Here is a 24,289-nt window from a genome sequence, read left to right as displayed (position 1 = left end):
GTCAGATTTTGTTTTATTGTATATTCAACCAATTTATTATTCATATTCGGTTTCACCCAAATTCTCTTCTATAATGTGGCAAAGAAGACATATTGGAGTTTGGATGACCATGTGTATTACCTTACAGCTTGCTGAACTCTGAAAAGTTTTTAAAAGTCCTCTAAAATGATGTCTTTGCAGCTGCTTTGAATGTTTGGCAAAGAGCAAATCTTTTTTTCCTTTATTTATTTTTTCAGCATTCAGTGTTTATCGATTATTTAAAAATCTGCATTTTAAAGGCAGATTTGAAGGAGGGGATCAAAGGGTTTAATCAGAGGATTAATCTCTGCTTCATTGAGCCTAAAATTAATATTAATCAGAATTGGACAGAGCTATGGATATTTGTTGGTACTGTGTCCAGATCTGGAATTATCAGTAGCCACCTTTTAAAAAAAAAAAATCCTGGTTTCCGGTTTGCTAGCCTTCGGCGGCAGCAGGATTTGCAACGCGCGATCCCTGCTGCGTTCGCCGCCAAGGTTCCCCCGATCCATTTGGATCTGGGGGATATAGCTGCCCCGTAGAGGCAGCTGAAGACAGGGGATCCGGCAAGGGGTTTGGGGTGCCGCAAACCCCCTCCCCAGCCGGCTAAACTCCCTTTTCCCGAGGCGGAGGAACGGCAGTCAGTAATGGCCGCCACGAAGAAAGCTGCAGCCGGGTAAGCAAGTGCAGGAGGGAGAAAGCTGGAGAAAGTGAAAGGTGCTTTTAACCGGGACAAGACGGGAGAAAGTGATTTGGAACCTTGAAAGCTGTTAAGGATATATTGTTCCTTGTGAGAGCCACAAGCTGCGAATACCCTAAAGGGGAAAGTTTTTTTCTTTGTTCTACTCTCCTTCCTAAAGTGAAAGCGGGGAAAAAAAATCTTTTGGCTGTGAGTGGGAAGGGAGAGTGAAAAAAAATCAGAGTAAAATTTGAAAATAAGGAGAAGATTGCCTAGAATTGCAAAGAGTTTAAAAACTCCCAAATGAAGAAGAAGAAGGTATTTAAAAGAAACAGTCTGTTTGGATTGTTTGGTGATTTTGGAACCTTTGGAAATTATTTCTGATTAAATCATCTGGGTGGTTGTTTGGAAAAACTTTTCTCTACACAATGGCATCACCTGTGGATGGATTGGAACTTATATATCAATAATATGAAAGAGAAAAACAAGGAGGGGAAGATGGACTTGGCACTATTTTTCAATACTTAGAAATGGCGGTTTATATTTATGCGAAGCAGAATGAGGATGATGGGGACAAAGAAGAAGAAGAAGCCATCTTTGATGAAAAAAGGACTTTGATTGGAGACGGGAAAAAGCAAGAGAAAAAGGAAAAGAGGTCTTTAAGATCTGAAAAAACAGCCCAAAAAGGGTGAAAAAGGTGAAAAAGGGACATTATGTTAAGAAACAACAGAAAGGGGGAAAGCAGAATAAAAGGGAGGTGGAGAGACAAGGGGTTAAAGAGGACAAGGAGAAGAAGAAGCAAGGGAAAAAGGAAGGGATGAGAAGCTCTAATGGTGGGGAGCAAGATATTAAGAAGCAAAAGTTTTCCAGAGACAATGGATAGATCTTATTGTTAATGGGATTCTAGAAAAGTACATAAGATTGCATTTTTATATCTGTATTTAGAAGTAATTATAGAAAATTAGAAATAATATGTAGCTTAAAATGTGATAAAATATCTAACATAAATAAGTGAAATTTTTGTTAAGAAAAAGAGAGTACTGTAATGAAATATGATTCAAGATTGTGATGTGGGGGTAATAATCGTGGAAAGCATAAGTGTTCCCACAAAGGCATGATATTCAATTGAAATGGATAAAATGTTTAAGATATAAATGATTGTTAAAATTAATGATTAGAACATGGTATACTAGCAAAATCTTTTGTGAAATGAGATTTGAAGTAGAAGAAGGAGGAACATTTCAATGAAATATTGAGCTATCATATGTGATGTGGGGGGGGGCGTAATTATGGAAAATAGGGCTCTCATAAAAGTATGTGATTTAATTGAAAAGTAATGAGTTAAACATCTAAGATATGAATGAATATCAATACTAATGAATAGATTTGTATTATTTTTGATTATATAGTATAATTTTAGAATGTACCAGACAGAATCCCAATGTATGTTATGTATTTTATATTAGGTATTATAAATATAAGGGGAAAAGATAAAGGCATCATACTCCATATAGTGTACAGGAGAAGTATTTCTTCTTCTTTTTTTAAAGAAGAAAAATAAATGTTTGGCTGGAATAGAACAGACAAAGAATAATAAATATTAAAATAAAATAAAATTGAGAAAATTTAAAGGAGAGGAGAAGTTATATAGAAAATTGAAAATGTTAATAAGATATGAAATAGTATGTAAAATGAATATGAAACTGAACTAAAACAAGAGTTTTAACCCGGGACTAAGCAACTTTCAGAAAAGAGGTTTTTTATGCTTTTATGTTTTGTGTTTATGTGTATTTATGTATTGTTTGTCTTGAAAATAAAACTTGTTTTAAAAAAAAATCCTAAAATAACACACGCATCCAGCCTCCTTGGATGGAGGTTTAGATAGTAAAGACGGTAAAGAATATCCCATAGGAGTTTATCTGTGTGAAATTAGCAAAGATCTCAGCCAGCTCTGATACTATTCCACACTTCCACATATTCTTTCCAACCCAACAGAATGTTGGAAAGAAAATCTGTAAAGGAGGTTAGGTATCTTTCTGTATGTCCATCTGTCTATCAACATAACTCTCTGAAAACCAAACAGATTAAATCTGAACAAGCTAACAAAAGATCAAGTTAGAAAATAGGCCAGATCTAACTGGAACCAATAGAGAAGTAAATAAAATCCTGAGCGGGGAGGGGGGGAAATCCCCCTTAATCCATTTCTCAGGGAAGGCAGTTTGGAATGCCAACTCCTTTATTCTAATCCTCTCCTCTACATTCAGAGCAAAGGGTATGCAATCCCCTTCATAGACACACATACACCCTGTCACAACACAAGGAGTACACAGAAACACAGACAACTCACCAGAATCCACCTTGAATAATTCTGTGCATGCACACATAGAGGTAACGTATGTTCACATTTTGATTAAATTCCTGGGAGAAACTATGCACCTATAAAAGTATGAAATGCAACACAAAGGGATCATAAAAACATACAGATATGGATACTTAATTTGAGCTGTTGTCAAAAACAAAAGCTGCTCCTCAAGTAGCTGCAGTCTAAGGAGCATGAGGGAGTTTTTATCTGGCCTTTCTTAGCTGAGGTATGGTGGAATTTTCTATAATGGAAGGATATTGCAGGAAACATGCCTGTAACTTTTCTTCTCTGGTCTTCTGCTTAGGTTGGTTTCATCCACTTCTTTGGTCATGATGCAACCAGTTGACAGTTACTGTCGCATGTTCCATGCTCCAGTTGGACACTCAAGAGCTGAGAGAGCTTTGATTTGCCCCTCTTCAGTCTGTGGGCAAAGGGCTGCCCTGAACAGAAGCTCCTACTCCAGTGACATCAGTCAGATACAACTGAAGCACAATACTACTGTTGCTACTAATATTTATATTATACTACCTGGATACCCGTGCTTTGCAACAAAACTTTGTGGTTGGGCTATGCAGGAGAAATTTGGTTCACCATCCATTGGCTCAGTGGTGGTTGGTGATTGAAACACATAAGGAATATCACTCCCACCACCTTAAATCCAGAAGCAGTTCCATAGATGGAAGCCATAAACATTTTGGTGAAGCACCGACATTTAGTACTATAAGGAGCCCCAGGCCACTCCTGAGTGAAGGAGTGGAAGGTCTGCCAGTTTGAACTGAGGTAACAGAATGTGAGACAACTGGCAGTTGGAACAGAATTCCTTTCAGGTGAGGAGGGGAGTAGAACTCCTTAGCATCAAAGCATGTCAATAATAATATACAAAATACTAATGATCTGATGGTCATTTTGAAAAATCCTTTTTTAGCGAGCACTTAGAAGCCAAAAGGAACATACATGCCAAATTTCAAGTTTGTAGGCTTTACGGTTCTGGAGATTTCATGATGAGTTAGTGGTACTTGGCTTTTATATATATAAATTATGTTATGTTATATTATTATTTTATATTTATATTATACATTATATTATTAGAAGAGTTATTTTTTAAAATGCTTTTATTTTTTAAGTTGCTATATGTTCTTTGAATTGTAAGCTGCTCTGAGTCATTGATAGAGATGGGTAGAGAGTTACTATAAAAATTGAATAAATAAATAAATAAATAAATAAATAAATAAATAAATAAATAAATAAATAAATAAATAAATAAATAAATAAATAATATTATAAACAGTCAATGCCTGGAATACATAAATAAATGCAAAAGAACTGCCCAATGAAACTTCAACTAAAAATATACATTGTAGGTCAGGGGTCCTCAACCACTGGGCCGCGGACCAGTACCGGTCCATGGAGCACTCTGTACCGGGGTCGCAAAAAGAAAAAAATTTAAAAATGGCGGCTTTCTTCGCTTCGGTGAATGCTGCTGGGATCGGGGATCAAGGACACAAATGAGAGAAGTGGGGGAGGAAGCAACCAAAGCCTGTCCTGCTCTCTGGCTCAGCGGCTTCGGTTTCCTCCCGCCTCGTTCCTCTCTCAGTCGCTCTCTCGCTGCTCCACCAGCCCAGGAAGAAACTGCTTCAAAGAAGCCGGGGGTGGCTTTCCTGTCGCCGCAGCACCTCCGAAGCGCCCGTTCACCCCACCCGCCCGCCCGCGCACGGTTCAATTCAGTGCCCGTTCTGCCTGCCTGCCTGTTTGGTTGTTTGGGAGCAGCTTCGCTGAGAATAATAACTATTCGCCTCTTTTTATCAGCGAAGCTACTCCGAAACGAAGAAGGCAGGCAGGCAGGCAGAACGGAGCACTGTGGATTGAACCGCCCGCGGGCGGGCGGTGGGGTGGGGGGTAAACGGGTGCTTCAGAGGAGCTGCGGCGACAGGAAAAGCCACCCCCGCTGCTTTGAAGCAGTTTCTTCCTGGGCTGGTGGAGCAGCGAGAGAGCGACTGAGAGAGGAACGAGGCAGACACCTGAGGGAGGGAGGGAGACACCTGAGGATGGGGCTGAGGGAGGCAGGGCCGAGGCACTCCTGAACTTGGGAGTTTGCTGGCAGACGCTTGACATTACCCGACTAGGTAACAACATCAGATGTTACCTAGTCAGGTAATGAAAACGTCTGCAAAGCAAACCACCAAACTCGATTCTCCCCGGTCCTTGAGAAAGTGTTTGTACTTGAAACTGGTCCCTGGTACAAAAAGGTTGAGGGACCACTGTTGTAGGTCACCAGAGTTTGTTGAGTCAGTGTTTGCAATAGTGGTATTTGGGTGCTCTATGTGTCATTTTTGGATTTTTATCCTGTGTGTGTGTATGTGTGTGTGTGTGTGTGTGTATGGTATGGTGGCCTAGTGGTGAAGTAACTTTTCTTCTCTGGTCTTCTGCTTAGGTTGGTTTCATCCACTTCTTTGGTCATGATGCAACCAGTTGACAGTTACTGTCGCATGTTCCATGCTCCAGTTGGACACTCAAGAGCTGAGAGAGCTTTGATTTGCCCCTCTTCAGTCTGTGGGCAAAGGGCTGCCCTGAACAGAAGCTCCTACTCCAGTGACATCAGTCAGATACAACTGAAGCACAATACTACTGTTGCTACTAATATTTATATTATACTACCTGGATACCCGTGCTTTGCAACAAAACTTTGTGGTTGGGCTATGAGGAGAAATTTGGTTCACCATCCATTGGCTCAGTGGTGGTTGGTGATTGAAACACATAAGGAATATCACTCCCACCACCTTAAATCCAGAAGCAGTTCCATAGATGGAAGCCATAAACATTTTGGTGAAGCACCGACATTTAGTACTATAAGGAGCCCCAGGCCACTCCTGAGTGAAGGAGTGGAAGGTCTGCCAGTTTGAACTGAGGTAACAGAATGTGAGACAACTGGCAGTTGGAACAGAATTCTTTTCAGGTGAGGAGGGGAGTAGAACTCCTTAGCATCAAAGCATGTTAATAATAATATACAAAATACTAATGATCTGATGGTCATTTTGAAAAATCCTTTTTTAGCGAGCACTTAGAAGCCAAAAGGAACATACATGCCAAATTTCAAGTTTGTAGGCTTTACGGTTCTGGAGATTTCATGATGAGTTAGTGGTACTTGGCTTTTATATATATAAATTATGTTATGTTATATTATTATTTTATATTTATATTATACATTATATTATTAGAAGAGTTATTTTTAAAATGCTTTTATTTTTAAGTTGCTATATGTTCTTTGAATTGTAAGCTGCTCTGAGTCATTGATAGAGATGGGTAGAGAGTTACTATAAAAATTGAATAAATAAATAAATAAATAAATAAATAAATAAATAAATAAATAAATAAATAAATAAATAAATAAATAAATAAAAATAATATTATAAACAGTCAATGCCTGGAATACATAAATAAATGCAAAAGAACTGCCCAATGAAACTTCAACTAAAAATATACATTGTAGGTCAGGGGTCCTCAACCACTGGGCCGCGGACCAGTACCGGTCCATGGAGCACTCTGTACCGGGCCGCAAAAAAAAAATTTAAAAATGGCGGCTTTCTTCGCCGTGAATGCTGCTGGGATCGGGGATCAAGGACACAAATGAGAGAGAGAAGTGGGGGAGGAAGCAACCAAAGCCTGTCCTGCTCTCTGGCTCAGCGGCTTCGGTTTCCTCCCCGCCTCGTTCCTCTCTCAGTCGCTCTCTCGCTGCTCCACCAGCCCAGGAAGAAACTGCTTCAAAGAAGCCGGGGGTGGCTTTTCCTGTCGCCGCCAGCACCTCCGAAGCGCCCGTTCACCCCACCCGCTGCCGCGCGCACGCAGTTCAATTCAGTGCCCGTTCTGCCTGCCTGCCTGTTTGGTTGTTTGGGAGCAGCTTCGCTGAGAATAATAACTATTCGCCTCTTTTTATCAGCCGAAGCTACTCCGAAACGAAGAAGGCAGGCAGGCAGGCAGAACGGAGCACTGTGGATTGAACTGCCCGCGGGCGGGCGGTGGGGGTGGGGTAAACGGGTGCTTCAGAGGAGCTGCGGCGACAGGAAAAGCCACCCCCCGCTGCTTTGAAGCAGTTTCTTCCTGGGCTGGTGGAGCAGCGAGAGAGCGACTGAGAGAGGAACGAGGCAGACACCTGAGGGAGGGAGGGAGACACCTGAGGGATGGGGCTGAGGGAGGCAGGGCCGAGGCACTCCCTGAACTTGGTGGAGTTTGCTGGCAGACGTTTTATTACCCGACTAGGTAACAACATCAGATGTTACCTAGTCAGGTAATGAAACGTCTGCAAGCAAATCACCAAACTCGATTCTCCCCCGTCCTTGAGAAAGTGTTTGTACTTGAAACTGGTCCCTGGTACAAAAAAGGTTGGGGACCACTGTTGTAGGTCACCAGAGTTTGTTGAGTCAGTGTTTGCAATAGTGGTATTTGGGTGCTCTATGTGTCATTTTTGGATTTTTATCCTGTGTGTGTGTGTGTGTGTGTGTGTGTGTATGGTATGGTGGCCTAGTGGTGAAGACGCTTCTCTCCCACTCGGAAAGTTGACAGTTGAATCCTAGATAGCAGCAGATGCTTCTCTCTTAAGGCTCAAAAAAAAAATCTGCTGTGAAGTCCACATAAGCATCAGGAAGGGCATCCGGCCAAACACTCAGAGCAATTCAACCGCCCAACTTTACCCTGAATTAAAGGACTACAGGGTTGCAAAAAGAAAAAAAATGTACTGTATATCTATACATAAGCATTTATGTTTAGTATGTGCATAAAAGGCATTTTTAGTATTAGTGTAAAATTAGTGTAATAGAATACAATAACGTAGAATTAATTTATCTGGCCACCATCAAGTAGGCTCTCTGAAAATGCAACATGCTCAACATGGGATTTAAAGCAGAGGTGGTATTCAGCAGGTTCTGGCCAGTTCTGGAGAACTAGTAGCAGAAATTTTGAGTAGCTCAGAGAACCACCTCCGACTGGAGATTTCACTGTATCCTTCCCCTGCCACGCCCACCAAGACCTGCCCACAGAACTGGTAAAAATATTTGAATCCCACCACTGGTTTAAAGCAAAGAAAGACTGGGAGGTTGCTTGTATAAAGTATATTTCATCCATTGTAGAAGGATCCATGCACACACACACACATCAATAGATGTCTCCAAGACATCCTTGAAAAACAGAGGTTTTGGGGAGAGCTCTGGTTGATTGTCTTTGGAGATGTCAAACAGCTGTCTCCTGTGGGAAATTAACTAATTTTTAAATTGTTCGTCTAATATTTTGGGTCACTACCAGATCCATTTTCCTCCCTGTATGAATGATTTCAAATATATGAACTGACCAACACAATGATGCATAAGTACCTGCAAAAGTATGCTAATGTACCATTTTTTTTAACAATCTGGATATACTTTGAGGACTGCAATGTGACTAATTCAGACATTGCATTGCTTCATGGCAAGCATCTCAAGCAGACTTCCTGAAGAAGGCAAAAGGTATAAAGAAATGTCAGAGAAGAGCACCATCACAATACTGTAGTACTGAATTCATTAAAAACCAAAGCATGTGATGATGCTTTAGGAACAGGCATGGAAACAGCAAGGAAAACCATCCTATTGGCTGCACACCTAAATAACTCATCGAGGGATATGGATTATCAGTTCATCCATGACTGAAAATAACAGCCAAGCATGTGATAACAAATAACACTGACCTAAGTGATGATGCTGTCAGAGAGTTCATCTTTTGTGATAAAAATCTAACAAAGAATGGATAAAAGAGTAGGTGAACATCTTCCATTGACACAACACCGTTCAACATTCTCATGTAAGCCAAAAAAACCATCTGGAGGCAAAGATGACCAACTTTCAATGCATTTTGAATTCTGCTTTCTGGAACACCAGGCCCTCCAAGATCTCTATGGATGCCAGCCTGACAACCATTTTCAAAGTCTCTGGAGACCTGGATATACTCCCATGCATGAGGTTAGCATAGGCATTGAGACACTATCGATTGTAGGGGTTTTGCTATGTTTCCCAGCATGCATAGTTCTTTTGATCCGTGGTTCTTTCTGTTTTAATTGTAAGTCATCCAGAGTCTTCTAGAGTCAGACAGCCTCTAAATTTAAATCAAGAAATAAAGTTGGAACTGTGATAATAAACATATTCTTATCTTGAAAAAAAATGATGTACTGTATATCAGAACAAATAATTGCTTCTTCCAGATACACTGCAGTGAAGCTCTAAGTTCTGTGCTGTATAAATGTAATGCTATGTAATGAATCCTACAGGAATATCCCCCCTTTAAAATAAGAAAAAAGTATTCCAATATTTAAGTCTCCCACATTTGATATTACCAATTTCCTCTAAGAAATGTGCAGAGTAAGCTGCTATAGTCATTCTCCTCAGGACAGTTAAGTTCCCAGGACACTTAGTTGACAAATCTGCCCCATAAATAAAAATAAGTTTCTTGCATCCATCTTTGCAAACAAAGGCAAGCATAAATCTTATCTTTTGTTAAGGTAAATTCAAAAGGGAATCACTGAGAATACTTTTATGGATACTAATATGTACATCTGAGTTTCTACCTAATCTTCCAACTCCCCGTTCTCCACCCAAAAAGCTTTGTGATCCATTTGCTCACTCCCATCCAAATATATTTGTTTGTAATTGACCATTTCCAATGAAATTCATAATGAAAATACAAGAAAACAAAACATGTTATGTCTGTGTTAGAGTGTATATGAGTGTGCGCATACAGATAAAAAAACAACCAGGAATTAAAACTGTGGTGGTGGTTATAGATTACTAATAATATCGTTAATTAGTTACAAATGTATTTATTTATAAACAAATTTATTAGCTGTCCAACTCTAATGGTCTCTATTGGAGTCCATTAAGAGCATTGAAAGTCATTATGAACTCTAGATATCAAAACTATTAGCAAAAAAATTAGCAAAAAAATATAAATCATCAAATGTAGTAAGTTCAGCCCAAATTATTAGAAATCTACTGAGATTTAGGGATCTTATAAAATTAAAATATAAATTCCATGAATAGTTAACCAAATTTTGGATGTCATACCAGTCCATGTTTTAAATTTATAAACCAAGCATGTTTTCAATTTGATTTGAAATCTGTACCAGATTTGCATTTTAGAAAGGAAGTTATTGTAGACATGAAAGTGCATTTCCTCATCTCTGCTAACCTTTCATTGAAAAAAATAAATATTCTTTCTAGTAAGAAGCATATTACATTCTTGCAGCAGATATCATATAGAAAACTAATTCAGCATGAGGAGATATATGGTTTATCTAAGTTTAATGTCATCTGCTGAAATGAGAACTCATCATTTAAGTTTTGTTTCAGACCAATGTGATTCATTTTCCACAATTGTTGAGTTTTGTGATATTGCCACCAAATGTGAAAAAAATGATCTTATCTACTAATTACATTTCCAGTCATTTTTGAAAATGATTTTTTTATTTAGCAATCATAGCAATACTAAAACATCTAATATCAATTTTCTCTGAGCTTAGAATAAATGTAATGTTTTTTCTTCCAGTGAAATTCTAATGTTTGGCTTCTTTTGTCCTTTATTCAAATTCTACATCCATGTAATTATCCAATGTTGTACATGTTTGATTTCTGAGTCATACTTTATCAACAGCCTAATAAACATGGCCCTAAAATGTTTTGATTTATATAGGATTTTCAAATGCAATCAAATCTGTAAGTATCTCCACTTGTTCCTGCACTTTTTTTTAGCACTGTGCTGTGTATTTGAAGAAATTGAAACTTTAACTGGACCATTGTAAAGTAAGAGTTTCCAAAGATTTTTCTCTTCACATATTCAATAATTAAGTCTTCCCAGTTTGGTCTAGTCAGTGGTTTGGCCACCAAGCTAGAAACCAGGAGCCTGAGAGTTCTAGTCCTGCCTTAGGCATGAAAGCCGGCTAGGTGACATTGGGCCAGTCCCTCTTTCTCAACCTGACCCACCTCATAAGGTTGTGGTTGTGAATAAGTTTGATTTGATTGGAACAGACTCCAGTTTTGATCCCAGATCCCAATATATTAAAAGAATCCAATGGTTTATTTGATCCCAGGTAGACAAGAAGGTTCCCACTTGATTCACTCTGTTTTTCAGCTTTCTGCTTGAAGCCACAACACACAATCAATACACTTTGCAAATGTATCTGCTCTTAAGGAACCTTCTGTCAAGGGACACAGTCAAGGAGCCACCCAAAACAAGATTTAAAAGCTGATCCACCCAGGTGCAAGTAGATCATCTTCAGATTCCAGCTACAATTACATGTGCCATTCAGTAGGTTCCAGGTGCATCAACCCCATGGGTGAATAAGTCTGACGAGTATGATCATATAGAAGTTCTAGTCCGGTACATAAGTCCTGCAACTTTTATACAAAAGAGGCCATGAAAAGGCAGGACAAAGTGATACATGTGATTCTCATTAGGAAACTCCCACGAGTCCTCCATGGTTAAAGACTTTGCCAGTTTTTAGATAGCATTTTTTCCCAGTCCTTCTTGGAAATGTTGAGTATGAACCTGGGACCTTTATTGAGCTACAGTCCCTTTCTCAGGGGAAGAAATACATTTCCTTCCAAGTTTTACAGAGAACATATAATTAATTCTTCAGGCATTTTTTAAAAATATCCAACAGGGAGAAAATATTTTGGGGTGTTTTTATGATCTATCCTTGCATCAGCCAAGCCTAATTCCTTGGGAGAACAAGTAGGGGCAGAATGACTCTTCTGCAGTCCCAGGTTGAGCCTGCTCAGTAGAGGTTGATGAGCTGCCCTTTTAGAGATTTGGAAGGATCAGAAAGAAGCATAAAGGTGAAAAGCAATGGAGTGGGGGAGGGTGTATTGTGTTAGGAACAAGTTGCCTATATTATAGAGAGTGTGGCTAGTTGTCTCCACATTTGTATGAAATCTGGAGACAAAGGAGTAGGTCTGGTCATTTATCCCTCTTTAATCCCCTGCAAGGAACCTGTTTCTACTAAACACAAACAACAATCCAGTTTTGGTGTGTTTGTTTTGCTTGGTATTGGTCTATCATTTTTCCTATTGCACTGTACCCAAAACAAAAGAAATCCACAGTGCGTATCAGTTCTTCTCACTTTGGAAGCCCCCTCATTTGCAAGCCACACCTGGATTCTGCAGAAGCAGCAAAGGAAGAGAATGAAACATGACCAAGGCCTCCTTCTATTTACAGCCTCAGGGAAAAGTAATTACATTTAATGGAAACTGCGGCTTCTAAATAGAGGTACCAAGAGATTCCACTTGCACACAGTCGGAAGTCAGGCTGCAAAGAGAGGGTTCAATTAATTCCTGGTGTAATGCCATTGACATCTCTGGGCTTACCCCAGAGAAGCTTTTGGACTGTCTGCATTCTGGTCATGATGAAGTAGAGGAGACAAGCATTTGTATTCTGTGGCAGACAAAATGAAAATCAGGCCAAGATGTTGCTGAATAGCTCAATGATGGAGCTATAAAAGTTAGGCTTCTTGATGATAAGATTCCACAGGGTGGAGAAATTGAGACCAATGTATTCACACAGGTAGATTTCCTGACTAAGCTTAATAAGGAAAGAAAGGAGAGAGAGAGGGAGGGAAAATAAAGAAGCTGGCCTATCCCGAGAGAGAGGGGAAGCCGCTCTTCTCCAATCAGTGCCTGGAGAAGCGAAGCTGGTTTAGCATAATGGTATAGCTGGGCGGGGGCAGGGAGGGGAGGAGCTTCTGCTGGTGAAAGGGATGAGAAAGAGGGGGGGAAAAGAACAGGAGGACCAGGAAAGTTTGGGGACTCAAATGTTGTTAAGGGTTGCGATAAGAGGGAGCGGGGAGATCAGCCATACCAAAGAGGGGGTCGGGGTGGGAGGTAGGGGCTGTGCAAGGTGGGAAATTCAGGAAGAATCCAGGAACTTATTTGGGGAGATCCTGAGAGGGAAAGATGGAAGGAGGAGGGGGGCGGTCTACCTTCCTCTTTTCCCATCCTCTCCATTGATGTTATCATTTAATGGTGTCTTCCCCCACATAATTGCGATTTTCCCAGGTTCTGTGTCCCTAGTCTGGATTAGAGCAGGAGGGAGGGAAGGAGGGAGGAAGAGAGAGAGAGAGAGAGAATTACTGCTAGAGAAATTAAGTCTTCTCACTTCCCAGTCAATACAATCAGACAGCAGACATTTTTCATATTCTACAATTAGAGTATGTTCCTCCAGGAAATTCAACCAACTATTTCGCTGCAACTCTTGTAGAAGATGCAATTAAATTTAGATTCTGACCAAACCAAACTGAAGGCACTGTCATACATTGTCTGGATGCCAGAACCCATTTTGAAGGAGGGAAAAGATCCTTAGCTTTTCTACAAGTGATCACACATAATCCTCAAGTTATGACCATTCATTCAGTGATCATTCAAAGTTCATCTTTGGGTATTTCTGCACTTACAGTTTCTAGGGTTCTAGTGTACACTGTCTGTAATATAGACAGCACATAAATATGGTAAATATATAAATAAATAAATTTTAGTTTTGTTTCTGATTTTCCAGATCCAATTTAGATCTCTTCCAGACCAGCTACCTACGTTCCTTTGATTTTTGTTCCTGGTGTTGAGGTATTCCACGTTAGGAGAATGAGTGCATTCAGGGAAACATAGTGAGAGTGATGGTGAATAACACACAACCAGCACACAGATACACTGAATAGTAAAATGTAATTTTTACTTCCTGTAAACAGGTAAACAAAGTCCAACAAACAGTCCAAATCATACACGGTTAAAGCAGTTAGTATTCAAAATAATCAGTCCAGGGATAATCCAAAAATGAAGTCCTTTTCTTTACCAGTATCATAAACCAAGTTCAGTAAATGGAGTTTGCGAATAGTTGCAAGACTCACAGCAATTCAAACAGAATGACGATCAGGCAAAAGGCAAAAGAAAAGCAAAGGAAATGCAAAAAAGAATAAACCAGGTTTCTGGCTCCATCTTATGACCGTTGGAGGAACCTCAGCCAATCACAATTACAACATTCTCTTAAAGATACAACAGTATTAAATGACTATCCTGGGTTATATATTGCCAACCCAACTGTTAGGTGACTATCATTCCTGACACCTGGTATAGCAGCTTACCTCAAGTCTTTTGTCGTACTCTGGGGAGCTGGGCCCTTTTTTAATACTATTTTTTTTCAACTCATAATTTGGCAGTTTTTTTAAAAAAAAATCTGTAGCATAGGGCTTCTACACATGGTAGGCCTACATTTCTGATGCTGCCATTGCATCTTGCCTCCCCTGCATTAGTCCAATCCCATGACAAAGGTTGGTGAATATCAGCACCTATTTAAAATGTGTGAATCTGTTCCAAGATCCCAGAAGGGATATTGTATAAAGCATTCAGAATTAGAGTTGAACTGTTGTTACTCCTGAATTAGACAGCTAGATCTTGCCACTGAAAATGTTTGCTATACGAAGCATTTATACAAAGAGAGGGAGGGAGGGAGGGTGGGAGGGAAGGAGAGAGAGAGAGAGATACTATGTGTATGTATAAACTCACACATATATAGTCATAATGTCAAGATCAAATAAAATTATTTTCCTGAAATGGACCTGTGTTTCCTATGTATCTACACTGACTTTAATGAAATCTACTTCTGAGTTCCACTTTTTCTTTGCTTTTTAAGCTTTTCTCTTCCTATCTCATTACCATATATTTTCACAACTGCCGTAATTAGGTCTAATTACACAATTAGTGGAACCCATGCATGATCATGTCATCAGAATGTGTAATGATGTGCAATTACATAATTACCACACATAATGGCATTAGGGTGCAGAGCTCTGAAATACTATAGTAGAACATTTTATGGGTTCAAAGGCAGAGTATTATCTTTCTTATTCAGAATAAAATAAATCAGATGGCCATGTCAACAAACTTTAATAAAAAATATGGAAGGCCAATGCACAGAAGCAAGAGCTGGTTTTAAGTGCCTAATTAATTCTAGACACTACACAAAATTAGTGCTTTTGTGGACTAAAATGAATAATGACCATTTCTTCCTTATTTGTTGTGAGCTCTGTATTTCTCTTACTTCAAATTTACATTTTGTGATCTACACAATGAAAGACCCCACTATGCAAAGTGCAATGTTCATTATGTGTTTGTTTCAATTATCTCCATCTCTCTCCTGATAAGTGCATTCATTGCTATTACCACTTATGGATGAAATATGGCGGTATCTGCATGCCAGACAATTAATGCCTATTGTGTTTATTACAATTTATCATGCCAGCTATGAAATTAGAGATCCAAATCTGGAAAGAACCAGAGTGGGGAGTTTGATCTTTCCCACTGCATCAAAATTGACAGCCCCTCGTAAAATTAAGGGGAGGGGGCAAGGGGCAGGAAATGAGAACAAGCAAAGGAGACCTCTCCCCATGTCCAAGAACGATTCTATAGGGATTACAGAATGAAGGCACCAGCCCTGATGAGTTGCCTTCCAAAAACTGGCATTTATTTAGACCATTTTTTTTAACTTGGTTACCTCCAGGAAGGAAAACAGGAAGTTGATGCTATGTTAGCCCATTAGCCCATTTCAATAGAGATGCTTTTCCAGTGTTCTTTGAAGATCACAGGAACTAAGAGAAGGTGTCCTCCCAAATGTGGTGGACATTACTACATCTTCTCTATTTTTTTTTTCTTCTTTTGACTGATCAAGTTCATTGGGATAAGCCCAATGCAGTTCCAGGACTTGCATTGGGAGCTTGTCCACTTTTAACTAAAATTCTTGAATACAGAACTCATCCATGCATCCATCATATTTACATGGTCTTCCATTTCATATAACTTTTGGAAGTCTTGCAGAATTTGTGGCTTTCTTTATCTTGACGATGATAATATTTATTGACTCCAGTCAATAGGTTGACTGGTCAGGAATGACGGGGCCTGGAGTCCAATGGGAACTGTTAGATATTACGATCCCAATGATGGATGCCAGCAACATTAGCAACAGAATTGGTCCTGCTTTCCTATAGTATTTTTAAAACAAATTAGGAGTACAACTATTGCTTTTGATATTTCAGCATCTGTATTCAAACATTGTCATGTTATTTATAGGTATATGTCAGGAAGAGGTTCTTGTGTTTTAGAAACAATTGTTCTTTGAATACTATGGTATTAATTATCATGCGTTTTCATATTCATAGATTTAGAAGAGTATTGGAAAAACAATCATGTGAACTATAACCACTTTTCAGGGTAGAGATTAAATTTTAAAGGAAATCAAAGTTACCCAAATGCACTAAGTGAAAAATGCTCCATTTGCCTCCCACTTTGCTTAAATGCAGGCACATTCAGAGAAAATACATAGCTGTTTTCAGTAACTTCAAAGAATGCCTTTAAACAAATCTGAGAGCAAACATGGAGAGTAGCCATGCTTAGTAATTTGGGAGATTTTCAGTATGATCTTAGCTCATCCTGACAAGCTAATCTTTCAAGGGAGGTGGACTGCCATTTATGGCAGCATTTGTTATGAAATGAGCGTGAACTTTACAAATGATGCTTGTCTGAGAAATTTATTGGCAAATATAATTATGAGCTCCAGTGTGATAGAGTCATATAAATCACAAGCCTCCAACCCCAGGGCTCTAATCCTTTTTTAAAAAAAAGATGTGGATCTTCACTGTGCCCTTCCCATAAAAATGTATATTTCATCTCAGGTAATGTTTGTGAGATTTTAAAATATATATGCACAGATAAGTGTGGGTGTGGTATGCTAGTATATCAGTATATACAGGCATTTTTAAAGTGTTTTATATCAAAGGATCTCCAAGAAGCTGGAGTATTAGAATACTAGTGACTTAACAGAAAGCTTACTATTAAAGAGACTGCGATCACTGATACATGAATTGAAGGTAAATTCAACTGTATCTCATTTTAACAAATATCTTCCCACACACCATCCACCAGTACTCTCCTGCCCCTGAGTTTCCTGGGATCTATAGTTCGCTGAGATTTTTAGAATTCTGCCTTATTGTATCCACTCCACCACTCTTTTTTTTAAAACCAATTTTATTGATTTTCAAAGACAATACACAAACAAACAAAACATAAAATATAAAAACGTAAAACATCTTTTCTGAAAGCTGCTTGATCCCAGGTTAGAACTCTTCGTACAGACACAAATTCAAATTCATGTTCATTTTATATACCATTCCATATCTTATTACCATTTTCAATTTTCTATATAGCTTCTCACCTCTTTTAACTTTCTTAGTTTTATTTTATTTATCTCATCTCAATTCAGATCATAATGCTTATTATTCTTTGTCTGTTCTGTTTCCAGCTATCCATTTATCTTTTCTCTTTAAACAAAACTTCTCCTGTACACTGATTGGAGTATGACACCTTTAACTCTTTCCCCTAAATTTATAATACTTAATATAATACATAACTTGCATTGGGATTCTGTTTAGTACATTCTAAAATTACACAATGTATTTTATAAAAATAAAAAATAAATAAGTATATGATATAATTAAAACAACTATCAATGCCAACACTAATCTAATCATTAATATTAATATTCATTTATATCTTAAACATTTTACACATTACTTTTCAATTAAATATCATATTTTTATGGGAACACTTATACTTTCCATAGTTATTTCCCCCCCACATCACATATTTTAAATCATTATATCATTAAAATGTTCCCATTTCTCCTACTTCAATTCTCATTTATTTCATTGCCTTCTTTTTCTTCACAAAAATTTCACTAAATTACACTAAATATTTTATCCCATTTTTGATCACATGTTGTTTCCAATTTTCTAACACTATTTCTGAATACAAATATAAGAATACAATCTTATGTACCTTTGCAGAATCCCTTTTTCAATTAAGTTTACCCATTGTCTCTAAATGAATTTTGTTTCTTTACATCTTGCTCCCCACCATTGAGGCTTCTCATCCCTTCCTTTCTCCCTTGCTTGTTCTTCTCCTTGCCCTTTTTATCCCCTTGTCTCTCTACCTCCCTTTTCTTCTTCTGCTTTCCCCCTTTCTGTTGTTTTCTAACATTGTATCCACTTTTCACCTTATTTTTCTCTTTTTTGGTTGTTTTTTCAAATCTTAAACTCCCCTTTTCCTTTTCCTTTTTCTCTTTCTCCTTTCTTTCCCCAACTAAAGTCACTTGTTCATCAAAAATGGCTTCTTCTTTATCCCAGTCATCCTGTTGCACAGTCAATTTCTCATAAGTGCAAACTGCCATTTCTAAAAATTGAAAAAGAGTGCCAAGAGAGTCTTTCCCTTCTTGTTCTTCTTTTTTGTAATTTTTGGTATTCAATTTTCAATTCATCCACAAGTGATGCCATTGTAGAAAGAAAAAGTTTTTCCAAGACAACCACCCAAGTGCTTTGAACCGAAGATAGTTCCCAAAAGTTCCAAAATCACCAAACAATCCAAATAAACTGTTTCTTTTAGTACTTTCTTCTTTCTTCCCTTTCTCTTTCTGGGGTTACTGTTTAGTCACAAAGTTCCAGTTAAAATGTATCTTTTAGAAGTCTTATTAATATTTAATAGCTCTTTAAAATTCTAGGCAATCTCCTTACTTTCAAATTCTGCTCCAATTTTTTTCCTCTCCCTTCCCACTTACAGCAAAAAAGATTTTTTTTAAAAAAAAAATCAGAAATCCTTATCCCTTTAGCATTTAATTACCTCCAATGCGGGTTTTTCTGATTTCTCTTGCAGTTCTATTCACTGTCACGTTAGGAAGGAGAGTGAAAAGAAAAAAAACTTTCCCTTTTAACTTCCATTCGCCGCTTGTAAATCTCTGGAAACGATGTATCTTTGGCAAATTTTAAGTTCCAGGGTACTTTCGTTGTTACTTTGTCCCGGTCAGCAAAAAACACTTTCACTCTTCACAACTCCTCCTGCACTTTCTTTTTCCGGCTGAGCGCTTCTATGTGGTGGCCATTTCTGACCGCCGCTCATCTGCCTTCGGAAAAGGGGGTTTAGCCAGCTAGGGAAGAGAGGTGTGATATCTCTCGACCCTGCCAGATCCCCCCTGTCTTCGCCACCTTCTACAGAGGTGGCTAGCCCTGAAGCCGGGTGGCTCCGGGCACTCGGGCAGTGAGCGCAGGCAGAAACTGCAGACAGTCGCGGATTCCTGCCTGCCCCGAAGCGCTGCAAACCCCACTCCACCACTCTTAAATGGCTTACTATAGAGTAGAAAAGAATTCGTCATGCATTTGATTCATCTGAATACAAGTACAGGTAGTCCCCAACTTACAACAGTTCCTTTAGTGACCAAAGTTACAATGGCACTGAAAAAAGGGACTTATGACCATATTTCACACTTACGACCGCTGCAGCATCCCCTATAGTCACATGATTTCCATTTGAATGCTTGACAACTGACTCACATTTATGACAGTTGCAGTGTCCTGAGGTCATGTGATTACCTTTTGCAACCTTCTGACAAGGAAAATCAACCAGATTCACTTAACTGTGTTACTAATTTAACAACTGCGGTGATTCACTTAACAAATGTGGCCAGAAAAGTTGTAAAATGGGGCAAAACTTAACAAATTGCTCCACTTAGCAACATAAATGTTGGGCTCAATTGGGGAGAGATCAATGGGGTAATCAAGTGACATTAGAAAGTAAACCAATAGGTGTGATTGCCATAATCTTATCATTTAGTCTTTTAAAAAATCTTTTTTTAAAAAACTCACTGGGAATCTCACTTTCAACTGAGTTGACTATGAGTTGTCAGCACTATCAGGTAGGTCAGACAAAAAAACACTATGCTGACCTAAAGCTACTTTTATTAGAATTGCTATAGTAACTGTAAGGGAATATATGAATGACTTTGGAGAAAGAAGGGAAGAGATGTTACCTCAGAAATAATGAGACAAGTGGGTCAGGGGGACACAATCAACTAACATTCAGGGAAAGAAACTTTGTGTTTCTGCTTTCAGAGGATGGAGAAGTGTCCGATGCTACCCTAACCAGGACACCTTCAAGTGATCTTGCTGACAAACTTAATAGTAAGTCATTTGGTGGCCTAAGCAAGCTAACTTAGTAGAGTAGTAGAGTGGTAGAAGGGGCGTGCATAAGTGCACTAACGTGCCTACCTGTCATTATATTTTTATTCTCTTATTCTTGTTCTCGTTTTTGTTTGACAAATCCCAATAATTAATTAATAAATAAATAAATAGCTGTGTCAGGTTCTCAGAATGACAAAAGTATTTTGCAAGCCTTATTTCTGTGAAAGAGTTCAGTCCAAGATGATGAGGAGCTATGGGAGTTGACCTGTCTAAATAAGCTTGGTACCTTCCAGGCCTTTAGATCAGTGGTGGGATTCCAATAATTTAACAACCAGTTCTCTGCCCTAATGATTTCTAACCAATTCACCAAACTGCTCAGAAAGTTAACAACCGGTTCTTCTGAACTGGTGTGAACTGGCTGAATCCCACAACTGCTTTACATACTGATTCCCGCCCCCCACCTCCTATTAATGGAAATTCCATATGAGATTTGCAAGCCTGAAAGTAGCACCTGTCTAGAGCTTCTGCTAAAATATAACTCTCCCCTTTACAATCGGACAACCTAGCCTCTGCTGATCTTTATTTTAACTTGCAATTGCTCTATGGGTTATTATTATTTTTGTAGTATTGCAAAATACTCTGGGGCTCTGAAATTTTCATCCATCATCTCCTTGTGTCATTCTGCTCTGCTAAAGCCATTCTGAGGGAATCCTATATCTGTTAGTACAGCATGGATTTCTTTTAACATTTCAGAGAAAACTAAATTAGAGGGTTGTTGTTTTTCTTTAAAATGTAAAGCATTCTTCCAAATGAGCTTGACTCCTGGGGATTTCAGGATATATTGTTTGTTTTGCAGCTATATAGAACGGGTTTGCTATTACTCGGTTCTTGTATTGGTTTTGTTCTTCTTGTTTCTAATTTCCCAGTCTGGCATGCAATTCTGGAATTGGTTTAGGCATCTCCAAACGCAGCCAGGTTGCAATTAATGTGAGTTCAGATAATGTAATATTCCATTTAGCGCAAGCTGTAACTGAAAGCAGATCGTGTTTGATGCAACTGAAACTTCTGTTATTGCGAGGCTATGATATGCACGGTATGGGCTGGGGTTTTAGATGCTGTTGATCTTCATGTTGTGCAAAATGAAAAAAAAAAAGGAAAATTCTGTCAGAGAAAAACAGTACAAGCTCAAAGAAGAGGCGTCTAAGTTCTGATACTCTCCCGCAGTCATAAAGTCTCATTTTGGGTGTTTGACAGCAGCCTGTAATCAAATGATTGCAATTTATGACATTTTTGATGAAAACCAATGTTTACTTCCAATTTTCAGAAAAGGCACCCCATAGCAAACCATGAGTTTGACTAACGGCCATAGCATTTTGCTTAATGATCTAGAAATCAGGGGTGGGCAAACTACGGCCCGCGGGCCACATCCGGCCCGTTGGTCTTTTTAATCGCCCGCTGAAGATTGGTACAGAATTATGGTTTGATGTGAATGACTGAATGATTGCATTCATTTGATTTTGACTTGTAATGACAGGCATTTCGACACCGGGTGGCGTCCGTCTGTCAAATTTTAAAAGTCAATGAGGCCCCCCAAGCCAAAAAGTTTGCCCACCCCTGATCTAGATTCACTCAATACCCATGGTGATTCACTTAAAGATCACCACAAAAAGGTCATAAAATCAGGTTGATTACGTAGATGGTTTGCTTTACAACCGTCATAACTTACAGTCATAATGGGAAGCTTCCATTACAGTCCTAAATTATTCCAGTCCTGCAATCAAAACCTAGTTGTACAATATAATATAATACATTATTTCTCACCCGGTGCCTCAATGGATGGAGAGTTGCCACAAACTGCTTTTTGAGCAGATTTATCACTTTGATGCAAAAGTTTGTTGAATGCAAAGCTCTAAATGAAACTTGTGGTGTTTTGTTTTTTTTAGCATTCCATGTTTGTCTTTCAAAGGAAGAATAATCAAGCTTGGAGGGCAGCACACCTCTATGTAAAGCTCTGACCATATGACCTGATCTCTACTCAGCAGAGAAAATTATGAGGTGGGAAGGAAGATGGATGGATGGATGGATGGATGGATGGAAGGATGGAAGGAAGGAAGGAAGGAAGGAAGGAAGGAAGGAAGGAAGGAAGGAAGGAAGAGGAGTAGCAAAACAGCGGAGGAGGGATTTTCAAGCACAAGTAGAAGAAAATGAGCACTGATTATTAACTGTAATCTAGAACTTAGAATATGGAATAATAGGGCTGAAAAAGACCTCAGAGGTCTTCTAGCCCACCCCCCTGCTCAAGGCAGGAGATTTTATACCATCCTGGACAAATGGTTGTGCAACTTACCTGAAAGTGAGAGTGCTAAAAGCAATAGAGCGCTTAATGGATGTTTTGAAAGTTGCTGTATTTTAAAAGCAGTTTAAGAAAAACTGATGTAAGGCCAAAAAAAAAAAAACCTCCCTGTTCTTCTTATTTTCTTCTTTTTCCTTGAATTTCATGAATGACAGTAACTTATTTTGTATGAAATCTGAATTTTGAGAATAGTGAAAAATTAAGCAAATTCATCCTGTTTGGATATGGGGGAATTATTTATTTCCAATGAAACAATTTTATTTTATAAAGTCATATGGTTATACAGGGTATGCCTTGTTTAGCGACTGCCTCCTTTAGCAACCATCTGCTGCTATGGCAGTAATGAAAAAGGAACTTTGCAGCCCATCTTCCCACTTATCTTCACTGGTCTGTAAAGCAAAGATGTAAGATCATAATCACAGTTGCAGGTTCCCTTAGCAAGCACTTTGTTTAATGAATGAACTGCTGGTCCCATTTGTGGTCATTAAACAAGAACTACCTTTATCATTTTATAGACAGATAAACACAGAGACACAGTAGATGATAGATAGATAATAGATAGATCTACAAGTCTATCGTTTCTATGCTGGTGACTTAAATTCCTCCTCAAAGTCCATGTTGAACTCACCTAACCCATATTCCTACCCATCCCTATAAATGGAATTCAATGTGAATATTACAAAATATTTTATGAGGCAACTGGATACTGTAGTTGCATGTATGTGGAAATTGCCAGTGCAGCACCTCTGTAGCATATTAATTAATATTAATTAAACTTTGGGAGTTGGTGTTTAAAAACATTTCCTTTTCATCAATAAAAGTGGCATTTAGTCAGACTTTGGCTGCTTTCTGTGAATGGCTGCTGGCCTTCTAAAGCCATTTAATAGCTGTGTATTTCATGTTTTTATAGAAAGCTGGAGACCTGAACAATCAAGATTATAACGTTATGCTTCTGTTTGTTTTACCACTAAGGTGATAATATGATTAACACTGTAAATGTCAATTTGTTCCTCTAATATATTACACCTATAGCCTACAAGCCAGTTCATCACAGAGATGCTTACTTTTAATAATCTGTATTTTTAGTCTTGGTGGGTGGGGGGCATTAAACAACTATTTCTAGAAATACCTGAGGAAACATTAAAAAAAGAGGCCTTTACAAGTACTTCACCATCGATTTCATGGACAAGGAGAGGATTATAGGAAAGTGTCTTATGTCCAATTACTGTGGAAATTTTTATTTCTTTTCAGAGCACTGTCCTGTACAGGGCTCATTATTCTGTACCAAGCTTGTATAATGAAGGCCTTCTTCAGACTAAGTCACTCAACCATTCATGGAAGTCATTCAAAGACTCAATATTCTGCCCCTGTTGGCTGTTGAAGGGTTTAGAACAGTGGTGGGATTCAAAAAAATTTTCCTACTGGTTCTGTGGGCGTGGCAGGGGAAGGATACTGTAAAATCTCCAGTCAGAGGTGGTATTTGCCAGTTCTCCGAACTACTCAAAATTTCTGTTACCGGTTCTCCAGAACTGGTCAGAACCTGCTGAATACCCACCTCTGGTTTAGAACAAAAGGAGGAGTTAATTCGGTGAAGGCCATCAAATCTAGTCATTGGGCCATTCAGGATTTGCTGCAAGTCCTCCATTTACACAGCTGAGCCGCAAAAAAAAAAAAAAAAGAGGGCATGGCTGCATATACTAGTTACACTGACAGCCAGTTTTAGTCTAGTGGTTAAAGTACTAGACTAGAAGCCACTAGATGTGAGTTCTTAGCCAGGAAAGCCAGCTGGGTGACTTGGGGCTGCTCTCTCTCTTTCTCTGT

The sequence above is a fragment of the Notechis scutatus genome, chromosome 1, assembly GCF_049901735.1.
Source record: "Notechis scutatus isolate UNSWTSFEM ecotype Mainland chromosome 1, rNotScu1.2, whole genome shotgun sequence".
Classification (NCBI taxonomy): Eukaryota; Metazoa; Chordata; class Lepidosauria; order Squamata; family Elapidae; genus Notechis; species Notechis scutatus.
Note: the sequence above shows the minus strand (reverse complement) of the source record.